Source organism: Amblyraja radiata, chromosome 1 (assembly GCF_010909765.2).
Source record: "Amblyraja radiata isolate CabotCenter1 chromosome 1, sAmbRad1.1.pri, whole genome shotgun sequence".
Classification (NCBI taxonomy): domain Eukaryota; kingdom Metazoa; phylum Chordata; class Chondrichthyes; order Rajiformes; family Rajidae; genus Amblyraja; species Amblyraja radiata.
In genome coordinates, this window is record NC_045956.1 from 131,712,957 (window position 1) to 131,723,925 (window position 10,969).

The window sequence follows — 10,969 nt, forward strand, 5'->3', positions numbered from 1 at the left end:
ATTCTATGGCCTAAAATCATACTGCTCTGGGATAAATCACCAGTGTGTTAGACTACAGAGTGACAATCTGGCTAATACAATTTGGTAATGGTGTATCCAGAGAAATATTGGAATATCAGCTACTTACCTATCAGGTAACCCAAAATTCAGTGACATGCAAATTCAATAAAATAAGACTTAAGCACCAGTTACCAAACTGTGTTTCTTGGGAACCAGACCCTGGGACAGCAGGGACAGATGGTTTTCACTGCATTGAGGGGGCAATTGTTTATCTATGCATTCTCTCCTTTTCTGCATCATCAGTCGGGTATTACGAAAAATACAACAAGACTCAGCGTCTGTTAATTGGTAGTGCCGATTGGCCTACTTAACCATGGTTCCCTGTGATACTCAACATGGGGTTTAACCATGCATCACCATCCTGAAACAACCAGATTATTGGTTCATCCTGTAACAGGGGAACCCATCCATGTCAAAAACAACAAACCTATCAATTTGTAGAGTCTAAAGAAATCTCTACTGCAACTGGGACTGGCGGACCGAACATTGAACATTATCTCAGCGGGCCACAGACAGTCCACCAAAAACTATATCTGGTATACATCAGGAAATGGGAGATATATTGTCACAGAAACAACATCACCTACAGTTGATGAACATAACGTCTGTTCTCGAATTCCTGGCAGGCCTCCATTATGATGAGGGGCTCAGTTACAGTGCCATTAACTGCACCAGAAGTGCCCTATCAACATATCTATGGCGAGGATCAGAGCATCATTCTGTTGGGACTCCCCCTGGTAACCAAACTTATGAGGGGAATTTTTAATATCTATCCCCCAAGAACCAGGTACTCTCTAAATGGGATGTGAGTATTGCCCTAACGTTGCTAAGGAATTGGTCTCCAGCAACAGCTCTGTCCCTGCATAAGACTGACGCACAAAACAGTCATGCTGATGGCTTTGGTCACGGCACTAAGGATACAGTCGTACATAAGTTAAGGCTGGACTATATGACTTTTTCAACAGGAATATAACGTTTCATATTACGAATTAGTCAAACAGAACAGACCGGGATCATCAGGCCTCAAAATAGAATTTAGGGATTACCCTACGGATATCGTCTCTGTATAATAAGAGAATTATTGTTCTATATGGAGAACACCAAAAACATCTGAGGCTATGAGATGGCACTACTAATCAGCCACAAACAAACCCACAAAAAAGTGTCGGTTCAAACTATTTTCAGATGGCTGAAACAGGTTTTAACAACAGCTGGGGTGGATACTAACATATTCAAATCTTATTCCGCCAGGGCTGCAACTACATCGGCAGCTATGGAGTTGGATGTACCAGTGAACCAAATCCTCGAGACAGCAGGATGGATCAGGGGAAAATGTTCCAACTATTCTACCACAAACCAGTAGTTAAACTGGAACTTTGCAGAGCCAATTTTAAGTTCTGTAATATAATTTCACCCCATAAATAGGGGCTATAATTTGTTGTTAACAATTTATCATGGATTTCAATGTTGGATTCATGTCTAAACATGTTAACACAATTCCACCCACAGTCAATTAAGGCAGATGTGATGCATTGACTTGTTTCCACGGTATGAAATCACAGAGCTTTGAAATCTTCACGTAGTCACTCACGTGACTCCAAAGTAAAATAGTAAGATTAAACGAGAACTTACCAGTTCGAAGTTTGATCGTTATTTTATGAGGAGTACGTTGAAGGAATACGTGCCCTCCGCGCCCACCCTTGATCATATACTCAACTGGTGTTTTCTTCTCTAATCTTACTATGTTCAGTCATTACAGTTATCTGTGATTTCACACCGCTGCTTTGAAGAATGACACGCATGCGTCCTGGCGGGGCTCTTCACGTATTCCCTCAACGTACTCCTCATAAAATAACGATCAAACTTCGAACTGGTAAGTTCTCGTTTAATCTTACTATTTCTCCTTGGTATTTTCTGAACAAGTTTCTTCTCTGAACCTGTTAAATTCCTAAGAGGATTTAGTTTGACATCCTAATTATCATAGGATACCTCATCCAAATGTCATTCCTCTTAGATGATTCTAAACATTGACTTTAGGTGCTATTTACTGCAGTTAAACTCAATCGATCCTCATGGGCTGCCAAAGGCATCCTTCTGCTACATTTATGGGATGAGAATGTCATTAGTTAAGCCATTAAAAGTGACAGTGAGCTAATTACTTGAACTGTTACAATCTTTCCATTGAAAGTACCCCAACAGTGTTATACAGTTCGGGGCTTTGGCTATGGTGGACCGTCAATTACTATCAAGTCAGGATGGTGCACAAGTTACACACAAAACTGGCGATGGTGCACTACTGACCTTGTCCATCTTGAAGCAAACATTATGGGTTTTGGAGGTGCCATAGAAATCACCTAAGTGGGTACTGCTGATCTTTTTTATTGATGATTCACACTTTAGATGGTGGTGGAGGGGGTGAATATTTTACGAAACCAAGCAGGTTACTTAGTCTCGAAAGGTGACGAGCTGTTTAAGATTTATTGATGCTACAGTCGTACTGAACAACACATTCCTGATTTGTGCTTTATAGAAAGGCTTTGGTTTTCAAGCACAGCCTTAGGAATCCATATTTATGGTAGATATATCTGTGCAACAAGAGGTGTAGAGCCCAAGTCTGATTTTCTCTTTGAAGGGGAGTTGGACACCCCAACCCCACCCCATTCTCAGATCAGCTAATACCAAGACCAACTGCAAGGTACTGTCATGGTCAAGAAGACTCAATTCCTCATAGTCTCAACAACCAAGCACTCCACTCACATTCAGGTGTCTGCTAACAGGAAGCATTTTTTAATTACTTTGGACCAGGCAGTCCAATACATTAAGTGTAAACAACTTTACTTTGATCCGTTTCGCTTTAGACTTTAGAGATACAGCACAGATATAGGCCCTGCAGCCCACTGGTCCATGCTGACCAGCAATCATCTCCTACACTTGCATTATCCTATACACTCGGGACAATTTACAATTTGTACTGAAGCCAATTAACCTACAAACCTGTACATCTTTGGAGTGTGGGGGGGAAACCGCAGCACCTGGAGAGAGCCCACGGAGTCATAGAGAGAACGTGCAAAGTCCGTACACATAGCACTCAGGATAGTCAGGATCAACCAGGCACTGTAGGTCAGCAACTCTACCGCTGCACCACTGTGCCGCCCTGGTTGTCGGGAAGATGCGGCTTAAATTGGTCGGTGTGGACTGATTGGCCTGTTTTTTCTGGCTTTATTTTGTTATTCACTTTGGATAAATACGTGTCCTGTTTCACGCTTTGCATTAATCGTATTGACAGCAACATTGTGGTTTAAGCACTTGCCCAATGATTCTCCCTCATAAATTGTGCAATTATGTGTGAAAAATCAAGTGCAGCAATCAAATAACAGATTTGTTTTACTCTCCAGTAAAGCAAGTTCTTCCACCGTTCTCATGAAATACAAGAAATTGATTTATTCAGTCAAATTGATAATCTACCATTTATTGGAAACAACAATACTGCTTTAAATGTTTAAGCTCTTTGCCTATACATGCTGATCTGAAGTGCATTAAACAAAGCAGATTTTGGATCATATCGGAAATGCAACCTCATTTGTGCTTGATCCTCCGTGATTCCATTATCTTATAAATTTGCCATGTGGCACTGGGTACAGAGTACAAAACCATTGAAATGTCAGTAATAAATGCCATTAAACCTATGTGGGTACAGAGGAATTTACTCTGCAAAACTAATTCATTCAGAATACATCTGGTGAGGTGATGAGCTGTCAAATCATCACCTCACCAGACGTATTCTGAATGAATCAGAGTGCTAAAAATAATGGAAATTGTATGCACGTTTTGATGCATTATCACACAAATAGTCACCATGGAGAATATCACCTTCAATCTGGAGTAATTATGCCACTTGATGAAATAGATTAATGATAAATGAAACACAAATGCTGGTTCTCTCGTAACAGTTCAAATAAAGCTTAGGTTTATCTGGGAATCTGGGAATAACTGTGCACAGTTCCCTGAAAGTGGAATCTCATGTAGATAGGGTGGTAAAGAAAGCTTTTGGTGTGCTGGCCTTTATAAATCAGAGCATTGAGTATAGAAGTTGGGATGTAATGTTAAAATTGTACAAGGCATTGGTGAGGCCAATTCTGGAATATGGTGTACAATTTTGGTCGCCTAATTATAGGAAGGATGTCAACAAAATAGAGAGAGTACAGAGGAGATTTACTAGAATGTTGCCTGGGTTTCAGCAACTAAGTTACAGAGAAAGGTTGAACAAGTTAGGGCTTTATTCTTTGGAGCGCAGAAGGTTAAGGGGGGACTTGATAGAGGTTTTTAAAATGATGAGAGGGATAGACAGAGTTGACGTGGAAAAGCTTTTCCCACTGAGAGTAGGGAAGATTCAAGATTGAGAATTAAGGGACTGAAGTTTAGGGGTAACATGAGGGGGAACTTCTTTACTCAGAGAGTGGTAGCTGTGTGGAATGAGCTTCCAGTGAAGGTGGTGGAGGCAGGTTCGTTTTTATCATTTAAAAATAAATTGGATAGTTATATGGATGGGAAAGGAATGGAGGATTATGGTCTGAGCGCAGGTATATGGGACTAGGGGAGATTATGTGTTCGGCACGGACTAGAAGGGTCGAGATGGCCTGTTTCCGTGCTGTAATTGTTATATGGTTATATGGTTATATGGTTATCAGTTTCACTGTGGCACTGCAGTAGAGTTGCAGCCTTACAGTGCCAGGGACCCAGGTTCGATCCGGACTATGGGTGCTTATCTGTACGGAGTTTGTACGTTCTCCCTGTGACCTGCGTGGGTTTCCTCCAGGATCTCCAGTTACCTCCTACACTCCAAAGTCGTACAGGTTTGTAGGCTAATTTGCTTGGTATAATTGTAAATTGACCTGAGTGTGTCACTGGGCGGCGTGGACCTAGTGGGCCGAAGGGCCTGTTTCTGCGCTGTATCTCTAAGCTAAACTAAACCCAGTCTGCTAAATTTATTTTACAGGTATCTCTTGGTCTAGGAAACTTTTAGGATGACAGCACAAAGGTGACCAAGTTAATGCTGACCCTAAGATAGTCCCACACCCCAGTTGAAACTTCCTGCAAAATCTGATACCACCACACTTTCGGGTAATAGAAACATAGAAACATAGAAATTAGGTGCTGGAGTAGGCCATTCAGCCCTTCGAGCCTGCACCGCCATTCAATATTATCATGGCTGATCATCCAACTCAGTATCCCGTACCTGCCTTCTCTCCATACCCTCTGATCCCTTTAGCCACAAGGGCCACATCTAACTCCCTCTTAAATATATATAATATATAATAAACTTTATTTATAAAGCGCTTTAAACAACCGCTGTTGCCACAAAGTGCTGTACATGAGAACTCATGGACAAAAAGTTATTACAAACCATTAAAAACCATAAAACGAAGGACTAAAAACAGTAAAAATTAAAAGACATTTTAAGAACAGGAGCAATGTCTCAGCCAGTGTCGAAAGCCAGAGAATAAAAATGTGTTTTTAGGGAGGATTTGAAGATGGACAGTGAGGGGGCCTGTCTGATGTGCAACGGCAAGGTGTTCCAGAGTGCCGGAGCAGCAACAGAAAAGGCTCTATCCCCTTTGAGCTTCCGCTTAGACCGTGGTACCTCAAGGAGCAGCTGATCAGCTGACCTGAGGCACCGGGCAGGAGCATATAGGTGGAGCAGCTCAGAGAGGTAAGGCGGGGCGAGCCCATTCAACGATTTGAAAACAAATAAAATAATTTAAAAATAAACTCGAAAATGCACTGGGAGCCAGTGAAGGGAGGCCAAAATTGGCGTAATGTGCTCCCTCTTTCGAGTTCCGGTTAAAAGGCGAGCGGCAGCATTTTGAACCAGCTGGAGACGAGCCAATGAAGCTCGTGCGACTCCAGAGTAGAGTGCGTTACAGTAATCCAGCCTAGATGTAATAAAGGCATGGATTACTGTTTCAAAATGCTGCCGCTCGAGGATGGGCTTCACCTTTGCCAGCTTCCTTAGGTGAAAGAAGCTGGACTTAATCACCGCGCCTATTTGTTTATCTAGTTTAAAATCACCGTCCATCCTAAAACCCAGGTTTAAAACTGTTGGCTTTACGGACAATGCCAGTGGACCCAAGTCAACAAAGGGAGGTTCACGGCAGCCATTGGGGCCAAACAAAATCACCTCTGTCTTTTTTTCATTAAGTCCCAGAAAGTTTAAGGCCATCCAGGACTTAATGTCCTCAAGACAAGACAGAAGTGATTTTAGAGAATAGTCGTCTTCTTTCCTGAGTGGCATATATAACTGGCTATCATCTGCGTAAAAGTGAAAGGAGATGCCATGCCTTCTTAAAATTGAGCCCAGAGGAAGTAGGTATAGAGAGAAGAGCAAGGGCCCTAAAATTGAGCCCTGTGGAACCCCATATGCCAAGGGAGTGGCAATGAACTGGCCTCAACTACCCTCTGTGGCAGAGAGTTCCAGAGATTCACCACTCTCTGTGTGAAAAAAGTTCTTCTCATCTCGGTTTTAAAGGATTTCCCCCTTATCCTTAAGCTGTGACCCCTTGTCCTGGACTTCCCCAACATTGGGAACAATCTTCCTGCATCTAGCCTGTCCAACCCCTTAAGAATTTTGTAAGTTTCTATAAGATCCCCTCTCAATCTCCTAAATTCTAGAGAGTATAAACCAAGTCTATCCAGTCTTTCTTCATAAGGCAGTCCTGACATCCCAGGAATCAATCTGGTGAACCTTCTCTGCACTCCCTCTATGGCAATAATGTCCTTCCTCAGATTTGGAGACCAAAACTGTACGCAATACTCCAGGTGTGGTCTCACCAAGACCCTGTACAACTGCAGTAGAACCTCCCTGCTCCTATACTCAAATCCTTTTGCTATGAAAATGTAATGTCAAGAGTCAAGAGTGTTTTATGTGTCCCAGATAGAACAATGAGTTTTATACTTGCTGCAGCACAACATACTGTATAATGTACTCAAGTTCTTAATCTCATGTTTGGAAAATGTTTCTGCTCATTTCCACTGCTATTTATTTGAAATTGGTGATGAGGAAGATGCTAGAGTCAATTATAAAAAATGAGATAGCCGAACATTTGGATAGCAGTAACAGGATCGGTCTGAGTCAACATGGATTTACGAAGGGGAAATCATTCTTGACTAATCTTCTGGAATTTTTTGAAGATGTAACTAGGAAATTGGACAAGGGAGAGCCAGTGGATGTAGTGCACCTGGACTTTCAGAAAGCATTTGATAAGGTCCCACATAGGAGATTAGTGGGCAAAATGAGGGCACATGGTATTGGGGGTAGAGTGCTGACATGGTTAGAGAAGTGGTTGGCAGACAGGAAACAAAGAGTAGGGATTAACGGATCCCTTTCAGAATGGCAGGCAGTGACTCGTGGGGTCCCCCAAGGCTCGGTGCTGGGACCGCAGTTATTTACAATATACATAAATGATTTGGATGAAGGGATACAAAGTAACATTAGCAAATTTGCAGATGACACAAAGCTGCGTGGCAGTGTGAACTGTGAGGAGGATGCTATGAGAATGCAGGGTGACTTGGACAGGTTGGGGGAGTGAGCAGATGCATGGCAGATGAAGTTTAATGTGGATAAATGTGAGGTTATCCACTTTGGTAGCAAAAACAGGAAGGCTGATTACTAAATGGCATCAAGTTGGGAAAAGGGGAAGTACAATGGGATCTGGGGGTCCTTGTACATCAGTCTATGAAAGTAAGCATACAGGTACAGCAGGCAGTGAAGAAAGCGAATGGTATGTTGGCCTTTATAACAAGAGGAATCGAATATAGGAGCAAATAGGTCCTTCTGCAGTTGTACAGAGCCCTAGTGAGCCCACACCTGGAGTATTGTGTGCTGTTTTGGTCCCCTAATTTGAGGAAGGACATTCTTGCTATTGAGGGAGTGCAGCGTAGGTTTTCAAGGTTATTTCCCGGGATGGCGGGACTGTCATATGCTGAGAGAATAGGGCAGCTGGGCTTGTACACTCTGGAGTTTAGAAGGATGAGAGGGTATCTCATTGAAATATAAGATTGTTAAGGGTTTGGACACCGGAGAGGCAGGAAACATGTTCCCGATGTTGTGCGAGTCCAGAACCAAGGGCCACAGTTTAAGAATAAGGAGTAAGCCATTTAGAGCGGAGACGAGGAAACACTTTTTCTCACAGTGGTGAGTCTGTGGAATTCTCTGCCTCTGGACGCTTTCAAGAGAGAGCTATATAGGGCTCTTAAAATAGCGGAGTCAGGGGATATGGGGAGAAGGCAGGAACGGGGTACTGATTGGGGATGATCAGCTATGATCACATTGAATGGCGGTGCTGGCTCGAAGGCCTACTACTGCACCTATTGTCTATTGTCTATTGTCTATTGAAATCTATGACCTCTATGACCTCTGTTCACCAGTCTACCAGTTTGAGAAAACAATTGTAACCTATTTCCTTTATCCAATTGTATTATTATTTTAAATCATGTTAATGTCTTGAACTCCCCAGCTTTAAGATTGTGGACAAAGGAGGAAAAGCATTAGAGAAAATTAATATATTTTTTATTTGCAAATTTGTGCATTTCTGGATGAATGCAGGAAGCTTGTTGAGCTGAACGGAGAGCTTTTTAAAGTTACAACCGAAAATCGAGGGTTTTAAGAAAGAAAATAAAAATCAAAGATTTTCTCCATCGATGCTGCCTAACCCACTGAGTTACTCCAGCATTTAGTACCTACCTTTGTCAAAGATTAGGACTTGTGTATGACTGGTGTGGATCAATAATCTTGTTTTACTTACATGTCTTGGAACTAATGAGATACGTGCATTCGCCTTTTGAAACTCGAATGTGTCTTTTTTTTTAAATAATTAAAGCTTATTTTTACAGTAAAAGTTGAGATATATATATAGGCTTCAGGGAAGGGTATGCATCTTAAACCTCACAGAGAATGTCAACAGCCTGAATTACAAGAATTGGCAAGGATTCGGCTAACAAAGCAACATCTGGATGATTTGTTATTGGTATTTGATCCTAGAGGAAGGTTATGTCACTTTTAGTCTCATGATGAACATCAGTCAAATGTTTAAGAAAGAACTGCAGATGCTGGAAAAATCGAAGGTAGACAAAAATGCTGGAGAAACTCAGCGGGTGAGGCAGCATCTGTGGAGTGAAAGAATTGGCGTTGTTTCAGGTCGAGACACTTTTTCAGACTAATCTCTTCCCCCGCCCCGACATCAGTCTGAAGAAGGGTCTCCACCAGAAACATCACCTATTTCTTCTCTCCATAGATGTTGCCTCATCCGCTAAGTTTCTCCAGCATTATTGTCTACCATCAGTTAAATTAATTTGTAAGGTTTTCCAATTGATAAAGATATTAAATCAATTAGTTGGGCTAATTGATTCCATATTGACTCTATGCTGATTGGGAAGCTGACCTATTTTGAGGAAATCGAAAAATAGATCTATTCAAATACGTGTAGAAACAAGGTACTGCAGATGCTGGTTTACACAAAAGGACACAGAGTGCTGGAGTAACTCAGTGAGTCAGGCAGCATCTGAAGAAAGGTCCAAAGCCAAAATGCCACTTACCCATGTTACTCCAGAGATGCTGTTTGACCCGCTGAGTTACTTCAGCACTTTGTGTCCATTCAAATACATCCTTGGATCTCCTGGGAATCTATCAGAATTTAAGAGTCTCTGAGCAAGAATTTAGTAGCACTAAAGGCCTTTCATTATTTTTAAATCAGGCAATTAATCACATTGAAACAAATCATAGAATGGCAATAGCTCTTGTCCTCACACTGGCTGCAGAATATTTTTATATGGTGGTTAAATTGCTCAACCAGATCTTTGAAGAATCAAAGATAGACACAAACTGCTGGAGTAACTCAGTGGGACAGACAGCATCTCTGGACGTTTCAAGTCGAGACCCTTCTCAGACGAGATATGAAAGGGTACAAAGAGCATCTGCTATGATCTGCTCTTTTCACGCCTGACCCTTCCATACCTAATTTCCCTCTCCCCTGACTCTCAGTCTGCAGAAGGGTCTCGACCGGAAAGGTCACCTATTCCTTCTCTCCAGAGATGCTGCCTGTCCCATTGAGTTACTCCAGCATTTTGTGTCTTTGGTGTAAGCCAGCATCTGCAGTTCCCTCCTACACACTTTGAAGAATCAACATGTATTTTTTTCAGCAAACGACTGGGAAATAACTAAATTGCAGAACCATAATTAAGATCCAAACATTTACTTTCAATTCTTGCTGATGCTTGCCACTAATCAGAAGTCCTGTGTTGCTGTGTCCTGCAGAATGCTTGGCTTCCTCTCAACATTCAGCCTTAAAATATCCAGCCCCATTATTAATCTAACTTCCAGTCATTTTTGATTCTGATCCTGAAGAAACCCAGTGTTTCTCCTATTGCAACATCAATGGGAGATATCTTGGCACATGTTTAAGCTTGAAAGCAGTTCTTCCCTGTTAAAGAATATTACAATGTGATCAGCAACATTAAATTCAGAGGATAAGCCAATTCTCCACAGCATCAGCCACATGTTTGTTCTGCTTCATGTAATATGTGTGCTTATTGATAGGTACAGGAGATTTCTCAACAGTGCAGAACAGGTGCAGTGAATTTGCAGCCAACAGACAATAGGTGCAGGAGTAGGCCATTCGGCCCATCAAGCCCATTTTATATCTCTTCCAACTTCTAGTAATGAACATCAAACAAACAGAGATTAATTTGATCTATTGTTTCAGAGACCCACATTAATTGGTTGTTGCTTTTGCCACTAAGGGTATGTTATTTATGGATTAGATTGAGTTCATTTCTGGGCCCTAAAAGGGCCATCTATTGTGCAAATGGCCATTCAGATCTTCCAAAAATGTACATTTTTACCCAATGACTCTAA